Raw genomic sequence first — 23,168 nt, 5'->3', positions numbered from 1 at the left:
AACCGCTGATCTCGTTTTGGGTGCTAATTTGGTGGCGGCGATCTGGAAATGCCCTCGGGCTGCAGCTCCCTGGTGTTAGAGTGCATCGCTGCATTCGGATCCTTTATAAGGATTTAACGCGCTTATGCTGATGGGTGCGATCATACCAACACTAATGCACCGGATCCCATCAGAACTCCGCAGTTAAGCGTGTTTGGGCGAGAGTAGTACTAGGATGGGTGACCTCCTGGGAAGTCCTCGTGTTGCACCCCTCTCTTTTTCTTCGGATTTTTTTTTTTTTTTGTTGCCGGGCTTACCGTTTACGGCGGTCCAGCACGCTCGCTTCGTAGGCTTAGTCTGCCCCAGGCCAAAAATACGAGCCGCTGAACTCGTTTTGGGTGCTAATTTGATGGCGGCGATCTGGAAATGCCCTCGGGCTGCAGCTCCCTGGTGTTAGAGTGCATCGCTGCATTCGGATCCTTTATAAGGATTTAACGCGCTTATGCTGATGGGTGCGATCATACCAACACTAATGCACCGGATCCCATCAGAACTCCGCAGGTAAGCGTGTTTGGGCGAGAGTAGTACTAGGATGGGTGACCTCCTGGGAAGTCCTCGTGTTGCACCCCGCTCTTTTTCTTCGGATTTTTTTTTTTTTTGTCGCCGGGCTTACCGTTTACGGCGGTCCAGCACGCTCGCTTCGTAGGCTTAGTCTGCCCCAGGCCAAAAATACGAGCCGCTGATCTCGTTTTGGGTGCTAATTTGGTGGTGGCGATCTGGAAATGCCCTCGGGCTGCAGCTCCCTGGTGTTAGAGTGCATCGCTGCATTCGGATCCTTTATAAGGATTTAACGCGCTTATGCTGATGGGTGCGATCATACCAACACTAATGCACCGGATCCCATCAGAACTCCGCAGTTAAGCGTGTTTGGGCGAGAGTAGTACTAGGATGGGTGACCTCCTGGGAAGTCCTCGTGTTGCACCCCTCTCTTTTTCTTCGGATTTTTTTTTTTTTTTGTCGCCGGGCTTACCGTTTACGGCGGTCCAGCACGCTCGCTTCGTAGGCTTAGTCTGCCCCAGGCCAAAAATACGAGCCGCTGATCTCGTTTTGGGTGCTAATTTGGTGGCGGCGATCTGGAAATGCCCTCGGGCTGCAGCTCCCTGGTGTTAGAGTGCATCGCTGCATTCGGATCCTTTATAAGGATTTAACGCGCTTTTGCTGATGGGTGCGATCATACCAACACTAATGCACCGGATCCCATCAGAACTCCGCAGTTAAGCGTGTTTGGGCGAGAATAGTACTAGGATGGGTGACCTCCTGGGAAGTCCTCGTGTTGCACCCCTCTCTTTTTCTTCGGATTTTTTTTTTTTTGTCCCCGGGCTTACCGTTTACGGCGGTCCAGCACGCTCGCTTCGTAGGCTTAGTCTGCCCCAGGTCAAAAATACGAGCCGCTGAACTCGTTTTGGGTGCTAATTTGGTGGCGGCGATCTGGAAATGCCCTCGGGCTGCAGCTCCCTGGTGTTAGAGTGCATCGCTACATTCGGATCCTTTATAAGGATTTAACGCGCTTATGCTGATGGGTGCGATCATACCAACACTAATGCACCGGATCCCATCAGAACTCCGCAGTTAAGCGTGTTTGGGCGAGAGTAGTACTAGGATGGGTGACCTCCTGGGAAGTCCTCGTGTTGCACCCCTCTCTTTTTCTTCGGATTTTTTTTTTTGTCGCCGGGCTTACCGTTTACGGCGGTCCAGCACGCTCGCTTCGTAGGCTTAGTCTGCCCCAGGCCAAAAATACGAGCCGCTGATCTCGTTTTGGGTGCTAATTTGGTGGCGGCGATCTGGAAATGCCCTCGGGCTGCAGCTCCCTGGTGTTAGAGTGCATCGCTGCATTCGGATCCTTTATAAGGATTTAACGCGCTTATGCTGATGGGTGCGATCATACCAACACTAATGCACCGGATCCCATCAGAACTCCGCAGTTAAGCGTGTTTGGGCGAGAGTAGTACTAGGATGGGTGACCTCCTGGGAAGTCCTCGTGTTGCACCCCTCTCTTTTTTTTCGGATTTTTTTTTTTTTGTCGCCGGGCTTACCGTTTACGGCGGTCCAGCACGCTCGCTTCGTAGGCTTAGTCTGCCCCAGTTCAAAAATACGAGCCGCTGAACTCGTTTTGGGTGCTAATTTGGTGGCGGCGATCTGGAAATGCCCTCGGGCTGCAGCTCCCTGGTGTTAGAGTGCATCGCTGCATTCGGATCCTTTATAAGGATTTAACGCGCTTATGCTGATGGGTGCGATCATACCAACACTAATACACCGGATCCCATCAGAACTCCGCAGTTAAGCGTGTTTGGGCGAGAGTAGTACTAGGATGGGTGACCTCCTGGGAAGTCCTCGTGTTGCACCCCTCTCTTTTTCTTCGGATTTTTTTTTTTTTGTCGCCGGGCTTACCGTTTACGGCGGTCCTGCACGCTCGCTTCGTAGGCTTAGTCTGCCCCAGGCCAAAAATACGAGCCGCTGATCTCGTTTTGGGTGCTAATTTGGTGGCGGCAATCTGGAAATGCCCTCGGGCTGCAGCTCCCTGGTGTTAGAGTGCATCGCTGCATTCGGATCCTTTATAAGGATTTAACGCGCTTATGCTGATGGGTGCGATCATACCAACACTAATGCACCGGATCCCATCAGAACTCCGCAGTTAAGCGTGTTTGGGCGAGAGTAGTACTAGGATGGGTGACCTCCTGGGAAGTCCTCGTGTTGCACCCTTCTCTTTTTCTTCGGATTTTTTTTTTTTGTCGCCGGGCTTACTGTTTACGGCGGTCCAGCACGCTCGCTTCGTAGGCTTAGTCTGCCCCAGGCCAAAAATACGAGCCGCTGATCTCGTTTTGGGTGCTAATTTGGTGGCGGCGATCTGGAAATGCCCTCGGGCTGCAGCTCCCTGGTGTTAGAGTGCATCGCTGCATTCGGATCCTTTGTAAGGATTTAACGCGCTTATGCTGATGGGTGCGATCATACCAACACTAATGCATCGGATCCCATCAGAACTCCGCAGTTAAGCGTGTTTGGGCGAGAGTAGTACTAGGACGGGTGACCTCCTGGGAAGTCCTCGTGTTGCACCCCTCTCTTTTTCTTCGGATTTTTTTTTTTTTTGTCGCCGGGCTTACCGTTTACGGCGGTCCAGCACGCTCGCTTCGTAGGCTTAGTCTGCCCCAGGTCAAAAATACGAGCCGCTGAACTCGTTTTGGGTGCTAATTTGGTGGCGGCGATCTGGAAATGCCCTCGGGCTGCAGCTCCCTAGTGTTAGAGTGCATCGCTGCATTCGGATCCTTTATAAGGATTTAACGCGCTTATGCTGATGGGTGCGATCATACCAACACTAATGCACCGGATCCCATCAGAACTCCGCAGTTAAGCGTGTTTGGGCGAGAGTAGTACTAGGATGGGTGACCTCCTGGGAAGTCCTCGTGTTGCACCCCTCTCTTTTTCTTCGGATTTTTTTTTTTTGTCGCCGGGCTTACCGTTTACGGCGGTCCAGCACGCTCGCTTCGTAGGCTTAGTCTGCCCCAGGCCAAAAATACGAGCCGCTGATCTCGTTTTGGGTGCTAATTTGGTGGCGGCGATCTGGAAATGCCCTCGGGCTGCAGCTCCCTGGTGTTAGAGTGCATCGCTGCATTCGGATCCTTTATAAGGATTTAACGCGCTTATGCTGATGGGTGCGATCATACCAACACTAATGCACCGGATCCCATCAGAACTCCGCAGTTAAGCGAGTTTGGGCGAGAGTAGTACTAGGATGGGTGACCTCCTGGGAAGTCCTCGTGTTGCACCCCTCTCTTTTTCTTCGGTTTTTTTTTTTTTTGTCGCCGGGCTTACCGTTTACGGCGGTCCAGCACGCTCGCTTCGTAGGCTTAGTCTGCCCCAGGTCAAAAATACGAGCCGCTGAAGTCGTTTTGGGTGCTAATTTGGTGGCGGCGATCTGGAAATGCCCTCGGGCTGCAGCTCCCTGGTGTTAGAGTGCATCGCTGCATTCGGATCCTTTATAAGGATTTAACGCGCTTATGCTGATGGGTGCGATCATACCAACACTAATGCACCGGATCCCATCAGAACTCCGCAGTTAAGCGTGTTTGGGCGAGAGTAGTACTAGGATGGGTGACCTCCTGGGAAGTCCTCGTGTTGCACCCCTCTCTTTTTCTTCGGATTTTTTTTTTTTGTCGCCGGGCTTACCGTTTACGGCGGTCCAGCACGCTCGCTTCGTAGGCTTAGTCTGCCCCAGGCCAAAAATACGAGCCGCTGATCTCGTTTTGGGTGCTAATTTGGTGGCGGCGATCTGGAAATGCCCTCGGGCTGCAGCTCCCTGGTGTTAGAGTGCATCGCTGCATTCAGATCCTTTATAAGGATTTTACGCGCTTATGCTGATGGGTGCGATCATACCAACACTAATGCACCGGATCCCATCAGAACTCCGCAGTTAAGCGTGTTTGGGCGAGAGTAGTACTAGGATGGGTGACCTCCTGGGAAGTCCTCGTGTTGCACCCCTCTCTTTTTCTTCGGATTTTTTTTTTTTGTCGCCGGGCTTACCGTTTACGGCGGTCCAGCACGCTCGCTTCGTAGGCTTAGTCTGCCCCAGGCCAAAAATACGAGCCGCTGATCTCGTTTTGGGTGCTAATTTGGTGGCGGCGATCTGGAAATGCCCTCGGGCTGCAGCTCCCTGGTGTTAGAGTGCATCGCTGCATTCGGATCCTTTATAAGGATTTAACGCGCTTATGCTGATGGGTGCGATCATACCAACACTAATGCACCGGATCCCATCAGTACTCCGCAGTTAAGCGTGTTTGGGCGAGAGTAGTACTAGGATGGGTGACCTCCTGGGAAGTCCTCGTGTTGCACCCCTCTCTTTTTCTTCGGATTTTTTTTTTTTGTCGCCGGGCTTACCGTTTACGGCGGTCCAGCACGCTCGCTTCGTAGGCTTAGTCTGCCCCAGGCCAAAAATACGAGCCGCTGATCTCGTTTTGGGTGCTAATTTGGTGGCGGCGATCTGGAAATGCCCTCGGGCTGCAGCTCCCTGGTGTTAGAGTGCATCGCTGCATTCGGATCCTTTGTAAGGATTTAACGCGCTTATGCTGATGGTTGCGATCATACCAACACTAATGCACCGGATCCCATCAGAACTCCGCAGTTAAGCGTGTTTGGGCGAGAGTAGTACTAGGATGGGTGACCTCCTGGGAAGTCCTCGTGTTGCACCACTCTCTTTTTCTTCGGAATTTTATTTTTTTGTCGCCGGGCTTACCGTTTACGGCGGTCCAGCACGCTCGCTTCGTAGGCTTAGTCTGCCCCAGGTCAAAAATACGAGCCGCTGATCTCGTTTTGGGTGCTAATTTGGTGGCGGCGATCTGGAAATGCCCTCGGGCTGCAGCTCCCTGGTGTTAGAGTGCATCGCTGCATTCGGATCCTTTATAAGGATTTAACGCGCTTATGCTGATGGGTGCGATCATACCAACACTAATGCACCAGATCCCATCAGAACTCCGCAGTTAAGCGTGTTTGGGCGACAGTAGTACTAGGATGGGTGACCTCCTGGGAAGTCCTCGTGTTGCACCCCTCTCTTTTTCTTCGGATTTTTTTTTTTTTGTCGCCGGGCCTACCGTTTACGGCGGTCCAGCACGCTCGCTTCGTAGGCTTAGTCTGCCCCAGGCCAAAAATACGAGCCGCTGAACTCGTTTTGGGTGCTAATTTGGTGGCGGCGATCTGGAAATGCCCTCGGGCTGCAGCTCCCTGGTGTTAGAGTGCATCGCTGCATTCGGATCCTTTATAAGGATTTAACGCGCTTATGCTGATGGGTGCGATCATACCAACACTAATGCACCGGATCCCATCAGAACTCCGCAGTTAAGCGTGTTTGGGCGAGAGTAGTACTAGGATGGGTGACCTCCTGGGAAGTCCTCGTGTTGCACCCCTCTCTTTTTCTTCGGATTTTTTTTTTTTTGTCGCCGGGCTTACCGTTTACGGCGGTCCAGCACGCTCGCTTCGTAGGCTTAGTCTGCCCCAGGCCAAAAATACGAGCCGCTGAACTCGTTTTGGGTGCTAATTTGGTGGCGGCGATCTGGAAATGCCCTCGGGCTGCAGCTCCCTGGTGTTAGAGTGCATCGCTTCATTCGGATCCTTTATAAGGATTTAACGCGCTTATGCTGATGGGTGCGATCATACCAACACTAATGCACCGGATCCCATCAGAACTCCGCAGTTAAGCGTGTTTGGGCGAGAGTAGTACTAGGATGGGTGACCTCCTGGGAAGTCCTCGTGTTGCACCCCTCTCTTTTTCTTCGGATTTTTTTTTTTTTTGTCGTCGGGCTTACCGTTTACGGCGGTCCAGCACGCTCGCTTCGTAGGCCTAGTCTGCCCCAGGCCAAAAATACGAGCCGCTGATCTCGTTTTGGGTGCTAATTTGGTGGCGGCGATCTGGAAATGCCCTTGGGCTGCAGCTCCCTGGAGTTAGAGTGCATCGCTGCATTCGGATCCTTTATAAGGATTTAACGCGCTTATGCTGATGGGTGCGATCATACCAACACTAATGCACCGGATCCCATCAGAACTCCGCAGTTAAGCGTGTTTGGGCGAGAGTAGTACTAGGATCGGTGACCTCCTGGGAAGTCCTCGTGTTGCACCCCTCTCTTTTTCTTCGGATTTTTTTTTTTTTGTCGCCGGGCTTACCGTTTACGGCGGTCCAGCACGCTCGCTTCGTAGGCTTAGTCTGCCCCAGGCCAAAAATACGAGCCGCTGAACTCGTTTTGGGTGCTAATTTGGTGGCGGCGATCTGGAAATGCCATCGGGCTGCAGCTCCCTGGTGTTAGAGTGCATCGCTGCATTCGGATCCTTTATAAGGATTTAACGCGCTTATGCTGATGGGTGCGATCATACCAACACTAATGCACCAGATCCCATCAGAACTCCGCAGTTAAGCGTATTTGGGCGAGAGTAGTACTAGGATGGGTGACCTCCTGGGAAGTCCTTGTGTTGCACCCCTCTCTTTTTCTTCGGATTTTTTTTTTTTTTGTCGCCGGGCTTACCGTTTACGGCGGTCCAGCACGCTCGCTTCGTAGGCTTAGTCTGCCCCAGGCCAAAAATACGAGCCGCTGATCTCGTTTTGGGTGCTAATTTGGTGGCGGCGATCTGGAAATGCCCTCGGGCTGCAGCTCCCTGGTGTTAGAGTGCATCGCTGCATTCGGATCCTTTATAAGGATTTAACGCGCATATGCTGATGGGTGCGATCATACCAACACTAATGCACCGGATCCCATCAGAACTCCGCAGTTAAGCGTGTTTGGGCGAGAGTAGTACTAGGATTGGTGACCTCCTGGGAAGTCCTCGTGTTGCACCCCTCTCTTTTTCTTCGGATTTTTTTTTTTTTGTCGCCGGGCTTACCGTTTACGGCGGTCCAGCACGCTCGCTTCGTAGGCTTAGTCTGCCCCAGGCCAAAAATACGAGCCGCTGAACTCGTTTTGGGTGCTAATTTGGTGGCGGCGATCTGGAAATGCCCTCGGGCTGCAGCTCCCTGGTGTTAGAGTGCATCGCTGCATTCGGATCCTTTATAAGGATTTAACGCGCTTATGCTGATGGGTGCGATCATACCAACACTAATGCACCGGATCCCATCAGAACTCCGCAGTTAAGCGTGTTTGGGCGAGAGTAGTACTAGGATGGGTGACCTCCTGGGAAGTCCTCGTGTTGCACCCCTCTCTTTTTCTTCGGATTTTTTTTTTTTGGTCGCCGGGCTTATCGTTTACGGCGGTCCAGCACGCTCGCTTCGTAGGCTTAGTCTGCCCCAGGCCAAAAATACGAGCCGCTGATCTCGTTTTGGGTGCTAATTTGGTGGCGGCGATCTGGAAATGCCCTCGGGCTACAGCTCCCTGGTGTTAGAGTGCATCGCTGCATTCGGATCCTTTATAAGGATTTAACGCGCTTATGCTGATGGGTGCGATCATACCAACACTAATGCACCGGATCCCATCAGAACTCCGCAGTCAAGCGTGTTTGGGCGAGAGTAGTACTAGGATGGGTGACCTCCTGGGAAGTCCCCGTGTTGCACCCCTCTCTTTTTCTTCGGATTTTTTTTTTTTTTGTCGCCGGGCTTACCGTTTACGGCGGTCCAGCACGCTCGCTTCGTAGGCTTAGTCTGCCCCAGGCCAAAAATACGAGCCGCTGAACTCGTTTTGGGTGCTAATTTGGTGGCGGCGATCTGGAAATGCCCTCGGGCTGCAGCTCCCTGGTGTTAGAGTGCATCGCTGCATTCGGATCCTTTATAAGGATTTAACGCGCTTATGCTGATGGGTGCGATCATACCAACACTAATGCACCGGATCCCATCAGAACTCCGCAGTTAAGCGTGTTTGGGCCAGAGTAGTACTAGGATGGGTGACCTCCTGGGAAGTCCTCGTGTTGCACCCCTCTCTTTTTCTTCGGATTTTTTTTTTTTTTTTGTCGCCGGGCTTACCGTTTACGGCGGTCCAGCACGCTCGCTTCGTAGGCTTAGTCTGCCCCAGGCCAAAAATACGAGCCGCTGATCTCGTTTTGGGTGCTAATTTGGTGGCGGCGATCTGGAAATGCCCTCGGGCTGCAGCTCCCTGGTGTTAGAGTGCATCGCTGCATTCGGATCCTTTATAAGGATTTAACGCGCTTATGCTGATGGGTGCGATCATACCAACACTAATGCACCGGATCCCATCAGAACTCCGCAGTTAAGCGTGTTTGGGCGAGAGTAGTACTAGGATGGGTGACCTCCTGGGAAGTCCTCGTGTTGCACCCCTCTCTTTTTCTTCGGATTTTTTTTTTTTTTGTCGCCGGGCTTACCGTTTACGGCGGTCCAGCACGCTCGCTTCGTAGGCTTAGTCTGCCCCAGGCCAAAAATACGAGCCGCTGATCTCGTTTTGGGTGCTAATTTGGTGGCGGCGATCTGGAAATGCCCTCGGGCTGCAGCTCCCTGGTGTTAGAGTGCATCGCTGCATTCGGATCCTTTATAAGGATTTAACGCGCTTATGCTGATGGGTGCGATCATACCAACACAAATGCACCGGATCCCATCAGAACTCCGCAGTTAAGCGTGTTTGGGCGAGAGTAGTACTAGGATGGGTGACCTCCTGGGAAGTCCTCGTGTTGCACCCCTCTCTTTTTCTTCGGATTTTTTTTTTTTTTGTCGCCGGGCTTACCGTTTACGGCGGTCCAGCACGCTCGCTTCGTAGGCTTAGTCTGCCCCAGGCCAAAAATACGAGCCGCTGAACTCGTTTTGGGTGCTAATTTGGTGGCGGCGATCTGGAAATGCCCTCGGGCTGCAGCTTCCTGGTGTTAGAGTGCATCGCTTCATTCGGATCCTTTATAATGATTTAACGCGCTTATGCTGATGGGTGCGATCATACCAACACTAATGCACCGGATCCCATCAGAACTCCGCAGTTAAGCGTGTTTGGGCGAGAGTAGTACTAGGATGGGTGACCTCCTGGGAAGTCCTCGTGTTGCACCCCTCTCTTTTTCTTCGGATTTTTTTTTTTTTTTGTCGCCGGGCTTACCGTTTATGGCGGTCCAGCACGCTCGCTTCGTAGGCTTAGTCTGCCCCAGGCCAAAAATACGAGCCGCTGATCTCGTTTTGGGTGCTAATTTGGTGGGGGCGATCTGGAAATGCCCTCGGGCTGCAGCTCCCTGGTGTTAGAGTGCATCGCTGCATTCGGATCCTTTATAAGGATTTAACGCGCTTATGCTGATGGGTGCGATCATACCAACACTAATGCACCGGATCCCATCAGAACTCCGCAGTTAAGCGTGTTTGGGCGAGAGTAGTACTAGGATGGGTGACCTCCTGGGAAGTCCTCGTGTTGCACCCCTCTCTTTTTCTTCGGATTTTTTTTTTATTTGTTGCCGGGCTTACCGTTTACGGCGGTCCAGCACGCTCGCTTCGTAGGCTTAGTCTGCCCCAGGCCAAAAATACGAGCCGCTGAACTCGTTTTGGGTGCTAATTTGATGGCGGCGATCTGGAAATGCCCTCGGGCTGCAGCTCCCTGGTGTTAGAGTGCATCGCTGCATTCGGATCCTTTATAAGGATTTAACGCGCTTATGCTGATGGGTGCGATCATACCAACACTAATGCACCGGATCCCATCAGAACTCCGCAGGTAAGCGTGTTTGGGCGAGAGTAGTACTAGGATGGGTGACCTCCTGGGAAGTCCTCGTGTTGCACCCCTCTCTTTTTCTTCGGATTTTTTTTTTTTTTTTTCGCCGGGCTTACCGTTTACGGCGGTCCAGCACGCTCGCTTCGTAGGCTTAGTCTGCCCCAGGCCAAAAATACGAGCCGCTGATCTCGTTTTGGGTGCTAATTTGGTGGTGGCGATCTGGAAATGCCCTCGGGCTGCAGCTCCCTGGTGTTAGAGTGCATCGCTGCATTCGGATCCTTTATAAGGATTTAACGCGCTTATGCTGATGGGTGCGATCATACCAACACTAATGCACCGGATCCCATCAGAACTCCGCAGTTAAGCGTGTTTGGGCGAGAGTAGTACTAGGATGGGTGACCTCCTGGGAAGTCCTCGTGTTGCACCCCTCTCTTTTTCTTCGGATTTTTTTTTTTTTTGTCGCCGGGCTTACCGTTTACGGCGGTCCAGCACGCTCGCTTCGTAGGCTTAGTCTGCCCCAGGCCAAAAATACGAGCCGCTGATCTCGTTTTGGGTGCTAATTTGGTGGCGGCGATCTGGAAATGCCCTCGGGCTGCAGCTCCCTGGTGTTAGAGTGCATCGCTGCATTCGGATCCTTTATAAGGATTTAACGCGCTTATGCTGATGGGTGCGATCATACCAACACTAATGCACCGGATCCCATCAGAACTCCGCAGTTAAGCGTGTTTGGGCGAGAATAGTACTAGGATGGGTGACCTCCTGGGAAGTCCTCGTGTTGCACCCCTCTCTTTTTCTTCGGATTTTTTTTTTTTTGTCCCCGGGCTTACCGTTTACGGCGGTCCAGCACGCTCGCTTCGTAGGCTTAGTCTGCCCCAGGTCAAAAATACGAGCCGCTGAACTCGTTTTGGGTGCTAATTTGGTGGCGGCGATCTGGAAATGCCCTCGGGCTGCAGCTCCCTGGTGTTAGAGTGCATCGCTACATTCGGATCCTTTATAAGGATTTAACGCGCTTATGCTGATGGGTGCGATCATACCAACACTAATGCACCGGATCCCATCAGAACTCCGCAGTTAAGCGTGTTTGGGCGAGAGTAGTACTAGGATGGGTGACCTCCTGGGAAGTCCTCGTGTTGCACCCCTCTCTTTTTCTTCGGATTTTTTTTTTTGTCGCCGGGCTTACCGTTTACGGCGGTCCAGCACGCTCGCTTCGTAGGCTTAGTCTGCCCCAGGCCAAAAATACGAGCCGCTGATCTCGTTTTGGGTGCTAATTTGGTGGCGGCGATCTGGAAATGCCCTCGGGCTGCAGCTCCCTGGTGTTAGAGTGCATCGCTGCATTCGGATCCTTTATAAGGATTTAACGCGCTTATGCTGATGGGTGCGATCATACCAACACTAATGCACCGGATCCCATCAGAACTCCGCAGTTAAGCGTGTTTGGGCGAGAGTAGTACTAGGATGGGTGACCTCCTGGGAAGTCCTCGTGTTGCAGCCCTCTCTTTTTTTTCGGATTTTTTTTTTTTTGTCGCCGGGCTTACCGTTTACGGCGGTCCAGCACGCTCGCTTCGTAGGCTTAGTCTGCCCCAGTTCAAAAATACGAGCCGCTGAACTCGTTTTGGGTGCTAATTTGGTGGCGGCGATCTGGAAATGCCCTCGGGCTGCAGCTCCCTGGTGTTAGAGTGCATCGCTGCATTCGGATCCTTTATAAGGATTTAACGCGCTTATGCTGATGGGTGCGATCATACCAACACTAATACACCGGATCCCATCAGAACTCCGCAGTTAAGCGTGTTTGGGCGAGAGTAGTACTAGGATGGGTGACCTCCTGGGAAGTCCTCGTGTTGCACCCCTCTCTTTTTCTTCGGATTTTTTTTTTTTGTCGCCGGGCTTACCGTTTACGGCGGTCCTGCACGCTCGCTTCGTAGGCTTAGTCTGCCCCAGGCCAAAAATACGAGCCGCTGATCTCGTTTTGGGTGCTAATTTGGTGGCGGCAATCTGGAAATGCCCTCGGGCTGCAGCTCCCTGGTGTTAGAGTGCATCGCTGCATTCGGATCCTTTATAAGGATTTAACGCGCTTATGCTGATGGGTGCGATCATACCAACACTAATGCACCGGATCCCATCAGAACTCCGCAGTTAAGCGTGTTTGGGCGAGAGTAGTACTAGGATGGGTGACCTCCTGGGAAGTCCTCGTGTTGCACCCCTCTCTTTTTCTTCGGATTTTTTTTTTTTGTCGCCGGGCTTACTGTTTACGGTGGTCCAGCACGCTCGCTTCGTAGGCTTAGTCTGCCCCAGGCCAAAAATACGAGCCGCTGATCTCGTTTTGGGTGCTAATTTGGTGGCGGCGATCTGGAAATGCCCTCGGGCTGCAGCTCCCTGGTGTTAGAGTGCATCGCTGCATTCGGATCCTTTGTAAGGATTTAACGCGCTTATGCTGATGGGTGCGATCATACCAACACTAATGCATCGGATCCCATCAGAACTCCGCAGTTAAGCGTGTTTGGGCGAGAGTAGTACTAGGACGGGTGACCTCCTGGGAAGTCCTCGTGTTGCACCCCTCTCTTTTTCTTCGGATTTTTTTTTTTTTGTCGCCGGGCTTACCGTTTACGGCGGTCCAGCACGCTCGCTTCGTAGGCTTAGTCTGCCCCAGGTCAAAAATACGAGCCGCTGAACTCGTTTTGGGTGCTAATTTGGTGGCGGCGATCTGGAAATGCCCTCGGGCTGCAGCTCCCTAGTGTTAGAGTGCATCGCTGCATTCGGATCCTTTATAAGGATTTAACGCGCTTATGCTGATGGGTGCGATCATACCAACACTAATGCACCGGATCCCATCAGAACTCCGCAGTTAAGCGTGTTTGGGCGAGAGTAGTACTAGGATGGGTGACCTCCTGGGAAGTCCTCGTGTTGCACCCCTCTCTTTTTCTTCGGATTTTTTTTTTTTGTCGCCGGGCTTACCGTTTACGGCGGTCCAGCACGCTCGCTTCGTAGGCTTAGTCTGCCCCAGGCCAAAAATACGAGCCGCTGATCTCGTTTTGGGTGCTAATTTGGTGGCGGCGATCTGGAAATGCCCTCGGGCTGCAGCTCCCTGGTGTTAGAGTGCATCGCTGCATTCGGATCCTTTATAAGGATTTAACGCGCTTATGCTGATGGGTGCGATCATACCAACACTAATGCACCGGATCCCATCAGAACTCCGCAGTTAAGCGAGTTTGGGCGAGAGTAGTACTAGGATGGGTGACCTCCTGGGAAGTCCTCGTGTTGCACCCCTCTCTTTTTCTTCGGATTTTTTTTTTTTTTTGTCGCCGGGCTTACCGTTTACGGCGGTCCAGCACGCTCGCTTCGTAGGCTTAGTCTGCCCCAGGTCAAAAATACGAGCCGCTGAAGTCGTTTTGGGTGCTAATTTGGTGGCGGCGATCTGGAAATGCCCTCGGGCTGCAGCTCCCTGGTGTTAGAGTGCATCGCTGCATTCGGATCCTTTATAAGGATTTAACGCGCTTATGCTGATGGGTGCGATCATACCAACACTAATGCACCGGATCCCATCAGAACTGCGCAGTTAAGCGTGTTTGGGCGAGAGTAGTACTAGGATGGGTGACCTCCTGGGAAGTCCTCGTGTTGCACCCCTCTCTTTTTCTTCGGATTTTTTTTTTTTGTCGCCGGGCTTACCGTTTACGGCGGTCCAGCACGCTCGCTTCGTAGGCTTAGTCTGCCCCAGGCCAAAAATACGAGCCGCTGATCTCGTTTTGGGTGCTAATTTGGTGGCGGCGATCTGGAAATGCCCTCGGGCTGCAGCTCCCTGGTGTTAGAGTGCATCGCTGCATTCAGATCCTTTATAAGGATTTAACGCGCTTATGCTGATGGGTGCGATCATACCAACACTAATGCACCGGATCCCATCAGAACTCCGCAGTTAAGCGTGTTTGGGCGAGAGTAGTACTAGGATGGGTGACCTCCTGGGAAGTCCTCGTGTTGCACCCCTCTCTTTTTCTTCGGATTTTTTTTTTTTGTCGCCGGGCTTACCGTTTACGGCGGTCCAGCACGCTCGCTTCGTAGGCTTAGTCTGCCCCAGGCCAAAAATACGAGCCGCTGATCTCGTTTTGGGTGCTAATTTGGTGGCGGCGATCTGGAAATGCCCTCGGGCTGCAGCTCCCTGGTGTTAGAGTGCATCGCTGCATTCGGATCCTTTATAAGGATTTAACGCGCTTATGCTGATGGGTGCGATCATACCAACACTAATGCACCGGATCCCATCAGTACTCCGCAGTTAAGCGTGTTTGGGCGAGAGTAGTACTAGGATGGGTGACCTCCTGGGAAGTCCTCGTGTTGCACCCCTCTCTTTTTCTTCGGATTTTTTTTTTTTGTCGCCGGGCTTACCGTTTACGGCGGTCCAGCACGCTCGCTTCGTAGGCTTAGTCTGCCCCAGGCCAAAAATACGAGCCGCTGATCTCGTTTTGGGTGCTAATTTGGTGGCGGCGATCTGGAAATGCCCTCGGGCTGCAGCTCCCTGGTGTTAGAGTGCATCGCTGCATTCGGATCCTTTGTAAGGATTTAACGCGCTTATGCTGATGGTTGCGATCATACCAACACTAATGCACCGGATCCCATCAGAACTCCGCAGTTAAGCGTGTTTGGGCGAGAGTAGTACTAGGATGGGTGACCTCCTGGGAAGTCCTCGTGTTGCACCACTCTCTTTTTCTTCGGAATTTTATTTTTTTGTCGCCGGGCTTACCGTTTACGGCGGTCCAGCACGCTCGCTTCGTAGGCTTAGTCTGCCCCAGGTCAAAAATACGAGCCGCTGAACTCGTTTTGGGTGCTAATTTGGTGGCGGCGATCTGGAAATGCCCTCGGGCTGCAGCTCCCTGGTGTTAGAGTGCATCGCTGCATTCGGATCCTTTATAAGGATTTAACGCGCTTATGCTGATGGGTGCGATCATACCAACACTAATGCACCGGATCCCATCAGAACTCCGCAGTTAAGCGTGTTTGGGCGAGAGTAGTACTAGGATGGGTGACCTCCTGGGAAGTCCTCGTGTTGCACCCCTCTCTTTTTCTTCGGATTTTTTTTTTTTGTCGCCGGGCTTACCGTTTACGGCGGTCCAGCACGCTCGCTTCGTAGGCTTAGTCTGCCCCAGGCCAAAAATACGAGCCGCTGATCTCGTTTTGGGTGCTAATTTGGTGGCGGCGATCTGGAAATGCCCTCGGGCTGCAACTCCCTGGTGTTAGAGCGCATCGCTGCATTCGGATCCTTTATAAGGATTTAACGCGCTTATGCTGATGGGTGCGATCATACCAACACTAATGCACCGGATCCCATCAGAACTCCGCAGTTAAGCGTGTTTGGGCGAGAGTAGTACTAGGATGGGTGACCTCCTGGGAAGTCCTCGTGTTGCACCCCTCTCTTTTTCTTCGGATTTTTTTTTTTTGTCGCCGGGCTTACCGTTTACGGCGGTCCAGCACGCTCGCTTCGTAGGCTTAGTCTGCCCCAGGCCAAAAATACGAGCCGCTGATCTCGTTTTGGGTGCTAATTTCGTGGCGGCGATCTGGAAATGCCCTCGGGCTGCAACTCCCTGGTGTTAGAGTGCATCGCTGCATTCGGATCCTTTATAAGGATTTAACGCGCTTATGCTGATGGGTGCGATCATACCAACACTAATGCACCGGATCCCATCAGAACTCCGCAGTTAAGCGTGTTTGGGCGAGAGTAGTACTAGGATGGGTGACCTCCTGGGAAGTCCTCGTGTTGCACCCCTCTCTTTTTCTTCGGATTTTTTTTTTTTGTCGCCGGGCTTACCGTTTACGGCGGTCCAGCACGCTCGCTTCGTAGGCTTAGTCTGCCCCAGGCCAAAAATACGAGCCGCTGATCTCGTTTTGGGTGCTAATTTGGTGGCGGCGATCTGGAAATGCCCTCGGGCTGCAGCTCCCTGGTGTTAGAGTGCATCGCTGCATTCGGATTCTTTATAAGGATTTAACGCGCTTATGCTGATGGGTGCGATCATACCAACACTAATGCACCGGATCCCATCAGAACTCCGCAGGTAAGCGTGTTTGGGCGAGAGTAGTACTAGGATGGGTGACCTCCTGGGAAGTCCTCGTGTTGCACCCCTCTCTTTTTCTTCGGATTTTTTTTTTTTTTGTTGCCGGGCTTACCGTTTACGGCGGTCCAGCACGCTCGCTTCGTAGGCTTAGTCTGCCCCAGGCCAAAAATACGAGCCGCTGAACTCGTTTTGGGTGCTAATTTGATGGCGGCGATCTGGAAATGCCCTCGGGCTGCAGCTCCCTGGTGTTAGAGTGCATCGCTGCATTCGGATCCTTTATAAGGATTTAACGCGCTTATGCTGATGGGTGCGATCATACCAACACTAATGCACCGGATCCCATCAGAACTCCGCAGGTAAGCGTGTTTGGGCGAGAGTAGTACTAGGATGGGTGACCTCCTGGGAAGTCCTCGTGTTGCACCCCTCTCTTTTTCTTCGGATTTTTTTTTTTTTTGTCGCCGGGCTTACCGTTTACGGCGGTCCAGCACGCTCGCTTCGTAGGCTTAGTCTGCCCCAGGCCAAAAATACGAGCCGCTGATCTCGTTTTGGGTGCTAATTTGGTGGTGGCGATCTGGAAATGCCCTCGGGCTGCAGCTCCCTGGTGTTAGAGTGCATCGCTGCATTCGGATCCTTTATAAGGATTTAACGCGCTTATGCTGATGGGTGCGATCATACCAACACTAATGCACCGGATCCCATCAGAACTCCGCAGTTAAGCGTGTTTGGGCGAGAGTAGTACTAGGATGGGTGACCTCCTGGGAAGTCCTCGTGTTGCACCCCTCTCTTTTTCTTCGGATTTTTTTTTTTTTTTGTCGCCGGGCTTACCGTTTACGGCGGTCCAGCACGCTCGCTTCGTAGGCTTAGTCTGCCCCAGGCCAAAAATACGAGCCGCTGATCTCGTTTTGGGTGCTAATTTGGTGGCGGCGATCTGGAAATGCCCTCGGGCTGCAGCTCCCTGGTGTTAGAGTGCATCGCTGCATTCGGATCCTTTATAAGGATTTAACGCGCTTATGCTGATGGGTGCGATCATACCAACACTAATGCACCGGATCCCATCAGAACTCCGCAGTTAAGCGTGTTTGGGCGAGAGTAGTACTAGGATGGGTGACCTCCTGGGATGTCCTCGTGTTGCACCCCTCTCTTTTTTTTCGGATTTTTTTTTTTTTGTCGCCGGGCTTACCGTTTACGGCGGTCCAGCACGCTCGCTTCGTAGGCTTAGTCTGCCCCAGTTCAAAAATACGAGCCGCTGAACTCGTTTTGGGTGCTAATTTGGTGGCGGCGATCTGGAAATGCCCTCGGGCTGCAGCTCCCTGGTGTTAGAGTGCATCGCTGCATTCGGATCCTTTATAAGGATTTAACGCGCTTATGCTGATGGGTGCGATCATACCAACACTAATACACCGGATCCCATCAGAACTCCGCAGTTAAGCGTGTTTGGGCGAGAGTAGTACTAGGATGGGTGACCTCCTGGGAAGTCCTCGTGTTGCACCCCTCTCTTTTTCTTCGGATTTTTTTTTTTTGTCGCCGGGCTTACCGTTTACGGCGGTCCTGCACGCTCGCTTCGTAGGCTTAGTCTGCCCCAGGCCAAAAATACGAGCCGCTGATCTCGTTTTGGGTGCTAATTTGGTGGCGGCAATCTGGAAATGCCCTCGGGCTGCAGCTCCCTGGTGTTAGAGTGCATCGCTGCATTCGGATCCTTTATAAGGATTTAACGCGCTTATGCTGATGGGTGCGATCATACCAACACTAATGCACCGGATCCCATCAGAACTCCGCAGTTAAGCGTGTTTGGGCGAGAGTAGTACTAGGATGGGTGACCTCCTGGGAAGTCCTCGTGTTGCACCCCTCTCTTTTTCTTCGGATTTTTTTTTTTTGTCGCCGGGCTTACTGTTTACGGCGGTCCAGCACGCTCGCTTCGTAGGCTTAGTCTGCCCCAGGCCAAAAATACGAGCCGCTGATCTCGTTTTGGGTGCTAATTTGGTGGCGGCGATCTGGAAATGCCCTCGGGCTGCAGCTCCCTGGTGTTAGAGTGCATCGCTGCATTCGGATCCTTTGTAAGGATTTAACGCGCTTATGCTGATGGGTGCGATCATACCAACACTAATGCATCGGATCCCATCAGAACTCCGCAGTTAAGCGTGTTTGGGCGAGAGTAGTACTAGGACGGGTGACCTCCTGGGAAGTCCTCGTGTTGCACCCCTCTCTTTTTCTTCGGATTTTTTTTTTTTTGTCGCCGGGCTTACCGTTTACGGCGGTCCAGCACGCTCGCTTCGTAGGCTTAGTCTGCCCCAGGTCAAAAATACGAGCCGCTGAACTCGTTTTGGGTGCTAATTTGGTGGCGGCGATCTGGAAATGCCCTCGGGCTGCAGCTCCCTAGTGTTAGAGTGCATCGCTGCATTCGGATCCTTTATAAGGATTTAACGCGCTTATGCTGATGGGTGCGATCATACCAACACTAATGCACCGGATCCCATCAGAACTCCGCAGTTAAGCGTGTTTGGGCGAGAGTAGTACTAGGATGGGTGACCTCCTGGGAAGTCCTCGTGTTGCACCCCTCTCTTTTTCTTCGGATTTTTTTTTTTTGTCGCCGGGCTTACCGTTTACGGCGGTCCAGCACGCTCGCTTCGTAGGCTTAGTCTGCCCCAGGCCAAAAATACGAGCCGCTGATCTCGTTTTGGGTGCTAATTTGGTGGCGGCGATCTGGAAATGCCCTCGGGCTGCAGCTCCCTGGTGTTAGAGTGCATCGCTGCATTCGGATCCTTTATAAGGATTTAACGCGCTTATGCTGATGGGTGCGATCATACCAACACTAATGCACCGGATCCCATCAGAACTCCGCAGTTAAGCGAGTTTGGGCGAGAGTAGTACTAGGATGGGTGACCTCCTGGGAAGTCCTCGTGTTGCACCCCTCTCTTTTTCTTCGGATTTTTTTTTTTTTTTGTCGCCGGGCTTACCGTTTACGGCGGTCCAGCACGCTCGCTTCGTAGGCTTAGTCTGCCCCAGGTCAAAAATACGAGCCGCTGAACTCGTTTTGGGTGCTAATTTGGTGGCGGCGATCTGGAAATGCCCTCGGGCTGCAGCTCCCTGGTGTTAGAGTGCATCGCTGCATTCGGATCCTTTATAAGGATTTAACGCGCTTATGCTGATGGGTGCGATCATACCAACACTAATGCACCGGATCCCATCAGAACTCCGCAGTTAAGCGTGTTTGGGCGAGAGTAGTACTAGGATGGGTGACCTCCTGGGAAGTCCTCGTGTTGCACCCCTCTCTTTTTCTTCGGATTTTTTTTTTTTGTCGCCGGGCTTACCGTTTACGGCGGTCCAGCACGCTCGCTTCGTAGGCTTAGTCTGCCCCAGGCGAAAAATACGAGCCGCTGATCTCGTTTTGGGTGCTAATTTGGTGGCGGCGATCTGGAAATGCCCTCGGGCTGCAGCTCCCTGGTGTTAGAGTGCATCGCTGCATTCAGATCCTTTATAAGGATTTAACGCGCTTATGCTGATGGGTGCGATCATACCAACACTAATGCACCGGATCCCATCAGAACTCCGCAGTTAAGCGTGTTTGGGCGAGAGTAGTACTAGGATGGGTGACCTCCTGGGAAGTCCTCGTGTTGCACCCCTCTCTTTTTCTTCGGATTTTTTTTTTTTGTCGCCGGGCTTACCGTTTACGGCGGTCCAGCACGCTCGCTTCGTAGGCTTAGTCTGCCCCAGGCCAAAAATACGAGCCGCTGATCTCGTTTTGGGTGCTAATTTGGTGGCGGCGATCTGGAAATGCCCTCGGGCTGCAGCTCCCTGGTGTTAGAGTGCATCGCTGCATTCGGATCCTTTATAAGGATTTAACGCGCTTATGCTGATGGGTGCGATCATACCAACACTAATGCACCGGATCCCATCAGTACTCCGCAGTTAAGCGTGTTTGGGCGAGAGTAGTACTAGGATGGGTGACCTCCTGGGAAGTCCTCGTGTTGCACCCCTCTCTTTTTCTTCGGATTTTTTTTTTTTGTCGCCGGGCTTACCGTTTACGGCGGTCCAGCACGCTCGCTTCGTAGGCTTAGTCTGCCCCAGGCCAAAAATACGAGCCGCTGATCTCGTTTTGGGTGCTAATTTGGTGGCGGCGATCTGGAAATGCCCTCGGGCTGCAGCTCCCTGGTGTTAGAGTGCATCGCTGCATTCGGATCCTTTGTAAGGATTTAACGCGCTTATGCTGATGGTTGCGATCATACCAACACTAATGCACCGGATCCCATCAGAACTCCGCAGTTAAGCGTGTTTGGGCGAGAGTAGTACTAGGATGGGTGACCTCCTGGGAAGTCCTCGTGTTGCACCACTCTCTTTTTCTTCGGAATTTTATTTTTTTGTCGCCGGGCTTACCGTTTACGGCGGTCCAGCACGCTCGCTTCGTAGGCTTAGTCTGCCCCAGGTCAAAAATACGAGCCGCTGAACTCGTTTTGGGTGCTAATTTGGTGGCGGCGATCTGGAAATGCCCTCGGGCTGCAGCTCCCTGGTGTTAGAGTGCATCGCTGCATTCGGATCCTTTATAAGGATTTAACGCGCTTATGCTGATGGGTGCGATCATACCAACACTAATGCACCGGATCCCATCAGAACTCCGCAGTTAAGCGTGTTTGGGCGAGAGTAGTACTAGGATGGGTGACCTCCTGGGAAGTCCTCGTGTTGCACCCCTCTCTTTTTCTTCGGATTTTTTTTTTTTGTCGCCGGGCTTACCGTTTACGGCGGTCCAGCACGCTCGCTTCGTAGGCTTAGTCTGCCCCAGGCCAAAAATACGAGCCGCTGATCTCGTTTTGGGTGCTAATTTGGTGGCGGCGATCTGGAAATGCCCTCGGGCTGCAACTCCCTGGTGTTAGAGCGCATCGCTGCATTCGGATCCTTTATAAGGATTTAACGCGCTTATGCTGATGGGTGCGATCATACCAACACTAATGCACCGGATCCCATCAGAACTCCGCAGTTAAGCGTGTCTGGGCGAGAGTAGTACTAGGATGGGTGACCTCCTGGGAAGTCCTCGTGTTGCACCCCTCTCTTTTTCTTCGGATTTTTTTTTTTTGTCGCCGGGCTTACCGTTTACGGCGGTCCAGCACGCTCGCTTCGTAGGCTTAGTCTGCCCCAGGCCAAAAATACGAGCCGCTGATCTCGTTTTGGGTGCTAATTTCGTGGCGGCGATCTGGAAATGCCCTCGGGCTGCAACTCCCTGGTGTTAGAGTGCATCGCTGCATTCGGATCCTTTATAAGGATTTAACGCGCTTATGCTGATGGGTGCGATCATACCAACACTAATGCACCGGATCCCATCAGAACTCCGCAGTTAAGCGTGTTTGGGCGAGAGTAGTACTAGGATGGGTGACCTCCTGGGAAGTCCTCGTGTTGCACCCCTCTCTTTTTCTTCGGATTTTTTTTTTTTGTCGCCGGGCTTACCGTTTACGGCGGTCCAGCACGCTCGCTTCGTAGGCTTAGTCTGCCCCAGGCCAAAAATACGAGCCGCTGATCTCGTTTTGGGTGCTAATTTGGTGGCGGCGATCTGGAAATGCCCTCGGGCTGCAGCTCCCTGGTGTTAGAGTGCATCGCTGCATTCGGATCCTTTATAAGGATTTAACGCGCTTATGCTGATGGGTGCGATCATACCAACACTAATGCACCGGATCCCATCAGAACTCCGCAGGTAAGCGTGTTTGGGCGAGAGTAGTACTAGGATGGGTGACCTCCTGGGAAGTCCTCGTGTTGCACCCCTCTCTTTTTCTTCGGATTTTTTTTTTTTTGTTGCCGGGCTGACCGTTTACGGCGGTCCAGCACGCTCGCTTCGTAGGCTTAGTCTGCCCCAGGCCAAAAATACGAGCCGCTGAACTCGTTTTGGGTGCTAATTTGATGGCGGCGATCTGGAAATGCCCTCGGGCTGCAGCTCCCTGGTGTTAGAGTGCATCGCTGCATTCGGATCCTTTATAAGGATTTAACGCGCTTATGCTGATGGGTGCGATCATACCAACACTAATGCACCGGATCCCATCAGAACTCCGCAGGTAAGCGTGTTTGGGCGAGAGTAGTACTAGGATGGGTGACCTCCTGGGAAGTCCTCGTGTTGCACCGCTCTCTTTTTCTTCGGATTTTTTTTTTTTTTGTCGCCGGGCTTACCGTTTACGGCGGTCCAGCACGCTCGCTTCGTAGGCTTAGTCTGCCCCAGGCCAAAAATACGAGCCGCTGATCTCGTTTTGGGTGCTAATTTGGTGGTGGCGATCTGGAAATGCCCTCGGGCTGCAGCTCCCTGGTGTTAGAGTGCATCGCTGCATTCGGATCCTTTATAAGGATTTAACGCGCTTATGCTGATGGGTGCGATCATACCAACACTAATGCACCGGATCCCATCAGAACTCCGCAGTTAAGCGTGTTTGGGCGAGAGTAGTACTAGGATGGGTGACCTCCTGGGAAGTCCTCGTGTTGCACCCCTCTCTTTTTCTTCGGATTTTTTTTTTTTTTGTCGCCGGGCTTACCGTTTACGGCGGTCCAGCACGCTCGCTTCGTAGGCTTAGTCTGCCCCAGGCCAAAAATACGAGCCGCTGATCTCGTTTTGGGTGCTAATTTGGTGGCGGCGATCTGGAAATGCCCTCGGGCTGCAGCTCCCTGGTGTTAGAGTGCATCGCTGCATTCGGATCCTTTATAAGGATTTAACGCGCTTATGCTGATGGGTGCGATCATACCAACACTAATGCACCGGATCCCATCAGAACTCCGCAGTTAAGCGTGTTTGGGCGAGAATAGTACTAGGATGGGTGACCTCCTGGGAAGTCCTCGTGTTGCACCCCTCTCTTTTTCTTCGGATTTTTTTTTTTTTGTCCCCGGGCTTACCGTTTACGGCGGTCCAGCACGCTCGCTTCGTAGGCTTAGTCTGCCCCAGGCCAAAAATACGAGCCGTTGAACTCGTTTTGGGTGCTAATTTGGTGGCGGCGATCTGGAAATGCCCTCGGGCTGCAGCTCCCTGGTGTTAGAGTGCATCGCT

The 23,168-nt window shown here is 52.4% G+C and overlaps 65 non-coding genes across 65 annotated transcripts; all 65 read left to right on the top strand.

The window, feature by feature from the left end:
• The first annotated feature begins 132 nt into the window (after nucleotides 1–132).
• Nucleotides 133–251, top strand: LOC126731244 (5S ribosomal RNA). The gene has a single exon (XR_007658497.1). It is a non-coding gene; the product is annotated as a 5S ribosomal RNA (ribosomal RNA).
• A 238-nt stretch (nucleotides 252–489) lies between these two features.
• Nucleotides 490–608, top strand: LOC126731260 (5S ribosomal RNA). The gene has a single exon (XR_007658512.1). It is a non-coding gene; the product is annotated as a 5S ribosomal RNA (ribosomal RNA).
• A 237-nt stretch (nucleotides 609–845) lies between these two features.
• On the top strand, nucleotides 846–964 carry LOC126731233 (5S ribosomal RNA). Its single transcript, XR_007658486.1, has one exon. It is a non-coding gene; the product is annotated as a 5S ribosomal RNA (ribosomal RNA).
• Nucleotides 965–1,202: 238 nt separating this feature from the next.
• On the top strand, nucleotides 1,203–1,321 carry LOC126730624 (5S ribosomal RNA). The gene has a single exon (XR_007657890.1). It is a non-coding gene; the product is annotated as a 5S ribosomal RNA (ribosomal RNA).
• Nucleotides 1,322–1,557: 236 nt separating this feature from the next.
• Nucleotides 1,558–1,676, top strand: LOC126731221 (5S ribosomal RNA). The gene has a single exon (XR_007658475.1). It is a non-coding gene; the product is annotated as a 5S ribosomal RNA (ribosomal RNA).
• A 234-nt stretch (nucleotides 1,677–1,910) lies between these two features.
• LOC126731210 (5S ribosomal RNA) lies at nucleotides 1,911–2,029 on the top strand. Its single transcript, XR_007658464.1, has one exon. It is a non-coding gene; the product is annotated as a 5S ribosomal RNA (ribosomal RNA).
• Nucleotides 2,030–2,265: 236 nt separating this feature from the next.
• On the top strand, nucleotides 2,266–2,384 carry LOC126730541 (5S ribosomal RNA). The gene has a single exon (XR_007657812.1). It is a non-coding gene; the product is annotated as a 5S ribosomal RNA (ribosomal RNA).
• A 236-nt stretch (nucleotides 2,385–2,620) lies between these two features.
• On the top strand, nucleotides 2,621–2,739 carry LOC126730554 (5S ribosomal RNA). The gene has a single exon (XR_007657824.1). It is a non-coding gene; the product is annotated as a 5S ribosomal RNA (ribosomal RNA).
• Nucleotides 2,740–2,974: 235 nt separating this feature from the next.
• Nucleotides 2,975–3,093, top strand: LOC126731637 (5S ribosomal RNA). The gene has a single exon (XR_007658880.1). It is a non-coding gene; the product is annotated as a 5S ribosomal RNA (ribosomal RNA).
• Nucleotides 3,094–3,330: 237 nt separating this feature from the next.
• LOC126731198 (5S ribosomal RNA) lies at nucleotides 3,331–3,449 on the top strand. Its single transcript, XR_007658453.1, has one exon. It is a non-coding gene; the product is annotated as a 5S ribosomal RNA (ribosomal RNA).
• Nucleotides 3,450–3,684: 235 nt separating this feature from the next.
• Nucleotides 3,685–3,803, top strand: LOC126731393 (5S ribosomal RNA). Its single transcript, XR_007658640.1, has one exon. It is a non-coding gene; the product is annotated as a 5S ribosomal RNA (ribosomal RNA).
• Nucleotides 3,804–4,039: 236 nt separating this feature from the next.
• On the top strand, nucleotides 4,040–4,158 carry LOC126731186 (5S ribosomal RNA). The gene has a single exon (XR_007658442.1). It is a non-coding gene; the product is annotated as a 5S ribosomal RNA (ribosomal RNA).
• Nucleotides 4,159–4,393: 235 nt separating this feature from the next.
• LOC126731175 (5S ribosomal RNA) lies at nucleotides 4,394–4,512 on the top strand. Its single transcript, XR_007658431.1, has one exon. It is a non-coding gene; the product is annotated as a 5S ribosomal RNA (ribosomal RNA).
• Nucleotides 4,513–4,747: 235 nt separating this feature from the next.
• Nucleotides 4,748–4,866, top strand: LOC126731315 (5S ribosomal RNA). The gene has a single exon (XR_007658565.1). It is a non-coding gene; the product is annotated as a 5S ribosomal RNA (ribosomal RNA).
• A 235-nt stretch (nucleotides 4,867–5,101) lies between these two features.
• LOC126731609 (5S ribosomal RNA) lies at nucleotides 5,102–5,220 on the top strand. The gene has a single exon (XR_007658853.1). It is a non-coding gene; the product is annotated as a 5S ribosomal RNA (ribosomal RNA).
• Nucleotides 5,221–5,456: 236 nt separating this feature from the next.
• On the top strand, nucleotides 5,457–5,575 carry LOC126731798 (5S ribosomal RNA). Its single transcript, XR_007659037.1, has one exon. It is a non-coding gene; the product is annotated as a 5S ribosomal RNA (ribosomal RNA).
• Nucleotides 5,576–5,811: 236 nt separating this feature from the next.
• Nucleotides 5,812–5,930, top strand: LOC126731163 (5S ribosomal RNA). Its single transcript, XR_007658420.1, has one exon. It is a non-coding gene; the product is annotated as a 5S ribosomal RNA (ribosomal RNA).
• Nucleotides 5,931–6,166: 236 nt separating this feature from the next.
• Nucleotides 6,167–6,285, top strand: LOC126731152 (5S ribosomal RNA). Its single transcript, XR_007658409.1, has one exon. It is a non-coding gene; the product is annotated as a 5S ribosomal RNA (ribosomal RNA).
• Nucleotides 6,286–6,522: 237 nt separating this feature from the next.
• LOC126731653 (5S ribosomal RNA) lies at nucleotides 6,523–6,641 on the top strand. The gene has a single exon (XR_007658896.1). It is a non-coding gene; the product is annotated as a 5S ribosomal RNA (ribosomal RNA).
• A 236-nt stretch (nucleotides 6,642–6,877) lies between these two features.
• Nucleotides 6,878–6,996, top strand: LOC126731719 (5S ribosomal RNA). The gene has a single exon (XR_007658961.1). It is a non-coding gene; the product is annotated as a 5S ribosomal RNA (ribosomal RNA).
• A 237-nt stretch (nucleotides 6,997–7,233) lies between these two features.
• LOC126731592 (5S ribosomal RNA) lies at nucleotides 7,234–7,352 on the top strand. The gene has a single exon (XR_007658836.1). It is a non-coding gene; the product is annotated as a 5S ribosomal RNA (ribosomal RNA).
• Nucleotides 7,353–7,588: 236 nt separating this feature from the next.
• On the top strand, nucleotides 7,589–7,707 carry LOC126731140 (5S ribosomal RNA). The gene has a single exon (XR_007658398.1). It is a non-coding gene; the product is annotated as a 5S ribosomal RNA (ribosomal RNA).
• Nucleotides 7,708–7,943: 236 nt separating this feature from the next.
• LOC126731254 (5S ribosomal RNA) lies at nucleotides 7,944–8,062 on the top strand. The gene has a single exon (XR_007658506.1). It is a non-coding gene; the product is annotated as a 5S ribosomal RNA (ribosomal RNA).
• A 237-nt stretch (nucleotides 8,063–8,299) lies between these two features.
• LOC126731503 (5S ribosomal RNA) lies at nucleotides 8,300–8,418 on the top strand. The gene has a single exon (XR_007658748.1). It is a non-coding gene; the product is annotated as a 5S ribosomal RNA (ribosomal RNA).
• Nucleotides 8,419–8,657: 239 nt separating this feature from the next.
• On the top strand, nucleotides 8,658–8,776 carry LOC126731127 (5S ribosomal RNA). Its single transcript, XR_007658386.1, has one exon. It is a non-coding gene; the product is annotated as a 5S ribosomal RNA (ribosomal RNA).
• Nucleotides 8,777–9,013: 237 nt separating this feature from the next.
• On the top strand, nucleotides 9,014–9,132 carry LOC126730637 (5S ribosomal RNA). Its single transcript, XR_007657902.1, has one exon. It is a non-coding gene; the product is annotated as a 5S ribosomal RNA (ribosomal RNA).
• A 237-nt stretch (nucleotides 9,133–9,369) lies between these two features.
• Nucleotides 9,370–9,488, top strand: LOC126731115 (5S ribosomal RNA). The gene has a single exon (XR_007658375.1). It is a non-coding gene; the product is annotated as a 5S ribosomal RNA (ribosomal RNA).
• A 238-nt stretch (nucleotides 9,489–9,726) lies between these two features.
• On the top strand, nucleotides 9,727–9,845 carry LOC126731104 (5S ribosomal RNA). The gene has a single exon (XR_007658364.1). It is a non-coding gene; the product is annotated as a 5S ribosomal RNA (ribosomal RNA).
• Nucleotides 9,846–10,082: 237 nt separating this feature from the next.
• Nucleotides 10,083–10,201, top strand: LOC126731259 (5S ribosomal RNA). The gene has a single exon (XR_007658511.1). It is a non-coding gene; the product is annotated as a 5S ribosomal RNA (ribosomal RNA).
• Nucleotides 10,202–10,439: 238 nt separating this feature from the next.
• LOC126731092 (5S ribosomal RNA) lies at nucleotides 10,440–10,558 on the top strand. The gene has a single exon (XR_007658353.1). It is a non-coding gene; the product is annotated as a 5S ribosomal RNA (ribosomal RNA).
• Nucleotides 10,559–10,795: 237 nt separating this feature from the next.
• On the top strand, nucleotides 10,796–10,914 carry LOC126730622 (5S ribosomal RNA). Its single transcript, XR_007657888.1, has one exon. It is a non-coding gene; the product is annotated as a 5S ribosomal RNA (ribosomal RNA).
• Nucleotides 10,915–11,150: 236 nt separating this feature from the next.
• On the top strand, nucleotides 11,151–11,269 carry LOC126731080 (5S ribosomal RNA). Its single transcript, XR_007658342.1, has one exon. It is a non-coding gene; the product is annotated as a 5S ribosomal RNA (ribosomal RNA).
• A 234-nt stretch (nucleotides 11,270–11,503) lies between these two features.
• On the top strand, nucleotides 11,504–11,622 carry LOC126731294 (5S ribosomal RNA). The gene has a single exon (XR_007658545.1). It is a non-coding gene; the product is annotated as a 5S ribosomal RNA (ribosomal RNA).
• A 236-nt stretch (nucleotides 11,623–11,858) lies between these two features.
• Nucleotides 11,859–11,977, top strand: LOC126730539 (5S ribosomal RNA). Its single transcript, XR_007657810.1, has one exon. It is a non-coding gene; the product is annotated as a 5S ribosomal RNA (ribosomal RNA).
• Nucleotides 11,978–12,212: 235 nt separating this feature from the next.
• On the top strand, nucleotides 12,213–12,331 carry LOC126731069 (5S ribosomal RNA). Its single transcript, XR_007658328.1, has one exon. It is a non-coding gene; the product is annotated as a 5S ribosomal RNA (ribosomal RNA).
• Nucleotides 12,332–12,566: 235 nt separating this feature from the next.
• LOC126731636 (5S ribosomal RNA) lies at nucleotides 12,567–12,685 on the top strand. Its single transcript, XR_007658879.1, has one exon. It is a non-coding gene; the product is annotated as a 5S ribosomal RNA (ribosomal RNA).
• Nucleotides 12,686–12,921: 236 nt separating this feature from the next.
• LOC126731058 (5S ribosomal RNA) lies at nucleotides 12,922–13,040 on the top strand. The gene has a single exon (XR_007658317.1). It is a non-coding gene; the product is annotated as a 5S ribosomal RNA (ribosomal RNA).
• A 235-nt stretch (nucleotides 13,041–13,275) lies between these two features.
• LOC126731392 (5S ribosomal RNA) lies at nucleotides 13,276–13,394 on the top strand. Its single transcript, XR_007658639.1, has one exon. It is a non-coding gene; the product is annotated as a 5S ribosomal RNA (ribosomal RNA).
• Nucleotides 13,395–13,632: 238 nt separating this feature from the next.
• Nucleotides 13,633–13,751, top strand: LOC126731684 (5S ribosomal RNA). Its single transcript, XR_007658926.1, has one exon. It is a non-coding gene; the product is annotated as a 5S ribosomal RNA (ribosomal RNA).
• Nucleotides 13,752–13,986: 235 nt separating this feature from the next.
• On the top strand, nucleotides 13,987–14,105 carry LOC126731047 (5S ribosomal RNA). Its single transcript, XR_007658306.1, has one exon. It is a non-coding gene; the product is annotated as a 5S ribosomal RNA (ribosomal RNA).
• A 235-nt stretch (nucleotides 14,106–14,340) lies between these two features.
• On the top strand, nucleotides 14,341–14,459 carry LOC126731313 (5S ribosomal RNA). Its single transcript, XR_007658563.1, has one exon. It is a non-coding gene; the product is annotated as a 5S ribosomal RNA (ribosomal RNA).
• A 235-nt stretch (nucleotides 14,460–14,694) lies between these two features.
• On the top strand, nucleotides 14,695–14,813 carry LOC126731608 (5S ribosomal RNA). The gene has a single exon (XR_007658852.1). It is a non-coding gene; the product is annotated as a 5S ribosomal RNA (ribosomal RNA).
• Nucleotides 14,814–15,049: 236 nt separating this feature from the next.
• LOC126731036 (5S ribosomal RNA) lies at nucleotides 15,050–15,168 on the top strand. Its single transcript, XR_007658295.1, has one exon. It is a non-coding gene; the product is annotated as a 5S ribosomal RNA (ribosomal RNA).
• A 235-nt stretch (nucleotides 15,169–15,403) lies between these two features.
• Nucleotides 15,404–15,522, top strand: LOC126731025 (5S ribosomal RNA). Its single transcript, XR_007658284.1, has one exon. It is a non-coding gene; the product is annotated as a 5S ribosomal RNA (ribosomal RNA).
• A 235-nt stretch (nucleotides 15,523–15,757) lies between these two features.
• LOC126731013 (5S ribosomal RNA) lies at nucleotides 15,758–15,876 on the top strand. Its single transcript, XR_007658272.1, has one exon. It is a non-coding gene; the product is annotated as a 5S ribosomal RNA (ribosomal RNA).
• Nucleotides 15,877–16,111: 235 nt separating this feature from the next.
• Nucleotides 16,112–16,230, top strand: LOC126731258 (5S ribosomal RNA). The gene has a single exon (XR_007658510.1). It is a non-coding gene; the product is annotated as a 5S ribosomal RNA (ribosomal RNA).
• A 237-nt stretch (nucleotides 16,231–16,467) lies between these two features.
• Nucleotides 16,468–16,586, top strand: LOC126731256 (5S ribosomal RNA). The gene has a single exon (XR_007658508.1). It is a non-coding gene; the product is annotated as a 5S ribosomal RNA (ribosomal RNA).
• A 237-nt stretch (nucleotides 16,587–16,823) lies between these two features.
• LOC126731001 (5S ribosomal RNA) lies at nucleotides 16,824–16,942 on the top strand. Its single transcript, XR_007658261.1, has one exon. It is a non-coding gene; the product is annotated as a 5S ribosomal RNA (ribosomal RNA).
• A 238-nt stretch (nucleotides 16,943–17,180) lies between these two features.
• On the top strand, nucleotides 17,181–17,299 carry LOC126731529 (5S ribosomal RNA). The gene has a single exon (XR_007658774.1). It is a non-coding gene; the product is annotated as a 5S ribosomal RNA (ribosomal RNA).
• A 236-nt stretch (nucleotides 17,300–17,535) lies between these two features.
• LOC126730538 (5S ribosomal RNA) lies at nucleotides 17,536–17,654 on the top strand. Its single transcript, XR_007657809.1, has one exon. It is a non-coding gene; the product is annotated as a 5S ribosomal RNA (ribosomal RNA).
• Nucleotides 17,655–17,889: 235 nt separating this feature from the next.
• Nucleotides 17,890–18,008, top strand: LOC126730990 (5S ribosomal RNA). Its single transcript, XR_007658250.1, has one exon. It is a non-coding gene; the product is annotated as a 5S ribosomal RNA (ribosomal RNA).
• Nucleotides 18,009–18,243: 235 nt separating this feature from the next.
• Nucleotides 18,244–18,362, top strand: LOC126731635 (5S ribosomal RNA). Its single transcript, XR_007658878.1, has one exon. It is a non-coding gene; the product is annotated as a 5S ribosomal RNA (ribosomal RNA).
• Nucleotides 18,363–18,598: 236 nt separating this feature from the next.
• On the top strand, nucleotides 18,599–18,717 carry LOC126730978 (5S ribosomal RNA). Its single transcript, XR_007658239.1, has one exon. It is a non-coding gene; the product is annotated as a 5S ribosomal RNA (ribosomal RNA).
• A 235-nt stretch (nucleotides 18,718–18,952) lies between these two features.
• On the top strand, nucleotides 18,953–19,071 carry LOC126731391 (5S ribosomal RNA). The gene has a single exon (XR_007658638.1). It is a non-coding gene; the product is annotated as a 5S ribosomal RNA (ribosomal RNA).
• A 238-nt stretch (nucleotides 19,072–19,309) lies between these two features.
• On the top strand, nucleotides 19,310–19,428 carry LOC126730966 (5S ribosomal RNA). Its single transcript, XR_007658228.1, has one exon. It is a non-coding gene; the product is annotated as a 5S ribosomal RNA (ribosomal RNA).
• A 235-nt stretch (nucleotides 19,429–19,663) lies between these two features.
• LOC126730954 (5S ribosomal RNA) lies at nucleotides 19,664–19,782 on the top strand. The gene has a single exon (XR_007658217.1). It is a non-coding gene; the product is annotated as a 5S ribosomal RNA (ribosomal RNA).
• A 235-nt stretch (nucleotides 19,783–20,017) lies between these two features.
• Nucleotides 20,018–20,136, top strand: LOC126731311 (5S ribosomal RNA). Its single transcript, XR_007658562.1, has one exon. It is a non-coding gene; the product is annotated as a 5S ribosomal RNA (ribosomal RNA).
• A 235-nt stretch (nucleotides 20,137–20,371) lies between these two features.
• LOC126731607 (5S ribosomal RNA) lies at nucleotides 20,372–20,490 on the top strand. Its single transcript, XR_007658851.1, has one exon. It is a non-coding gene; the product is annotated as a 5S ribosomal RNA (ribosomal RNA).
• A 236-nt stretch (nucleotides 20,491–20,726) lies between these two features.
• On the top strand, nucleotides 20,727–20,845 carry LOC126730943 (5S ribosomal RNA). Its single transcript, XR_007658206.1, has one exon. It is a non-coding gene; the product is annotated as a 5S ribosomal RNA (ribosomal RNA).
• Nucleotides 20,846–21,080: 235 nt separating this feature from the next.
• On the top strand, nucleotides 21,081–21,199 carry LOC126730570 (5S ribosomal RNA). The gene has a single exon (XR_007657839.1). It is a non-coding gene; the product is annotated as a 5S ribosomal RNA (ribosomal RNA).
• A 235-nt stretch (nucleotides 21,200–21,434) lies between these two features.
• Nucleotides 21,435–21,553, top strand: LOC126730931 (5S ribosomal RNA). Its single transcript, XR_007658195.1, has one exon. It is a non-coding gene; the product is annotated as a 5S ribosomal RNA (ribosomal RNA).
• Nucleotides 21,554–21,788: 235 nt separating this feature from the next.
• LOC126731255 (5S ribosomal RNA) lies at nucleotides 21,789–21,907 on the top strand. The gene has a single exon (XR_007658507.1). It is a non-coding gene; the product is annotated as a 5S ribosomal RNA (ribosomal RNA).
• Nucleotides 21,908–22,143: 236 nt separating this feature from the next.
• Nucleotides 22,144–22,262, top strand: LOC126731674 (5S ribosomal RNA). The gene has a single exon (XR_007658916.1). It is a non-coding gene; the product is annotated as a 5S ribosomal RNA (ribosomal RNA).
• Nucleotides 22,263–22,499: 237 nt separating this feature from the next.
• On the top strand, nucleotides 22,500–22,618 carry LOC126730920 (5S ribosomal RNA). The gene has a single exon (XR_007658184.1). It is a non-coding gene; the product is annotated as a 5S ribosomal RNA (ribosomal RNA).
• A 237-nt stretch (nucleotides 22,619–22,855) lies between these two features.
• On the top strand, nucleotides 22,856–22,974 carry LOC126730621 (5S ribosomal RNA). The gene has a single exon (XR_007657887.1). It is a non-coding gene; the product is annotated as a 5S ribosomal RNA (ribosomal RNA).
• The last annotated feature ends 194 nt before the right edge of the window (nucleotides 22,975–23,168 follow it).

Source organism: Quercus robur, chromosome 5 (genome assembly GCF_932294415.1).
Source record: "Quercus robur chromosome 5, dhQueRobu3.1, whole genome shotgun sequence".
NCBI classification, from domain to species: Eukaryota; Viridiplantae; Streptophyta; class Magnoliopsida; order Fagales; family Fagaceae; genus Quercus; species Quercus robur.
Note: the sequence above shows the minus strand (reverse complement) of the source record. Positions and strands in the feature narration are given on the sequence as shown.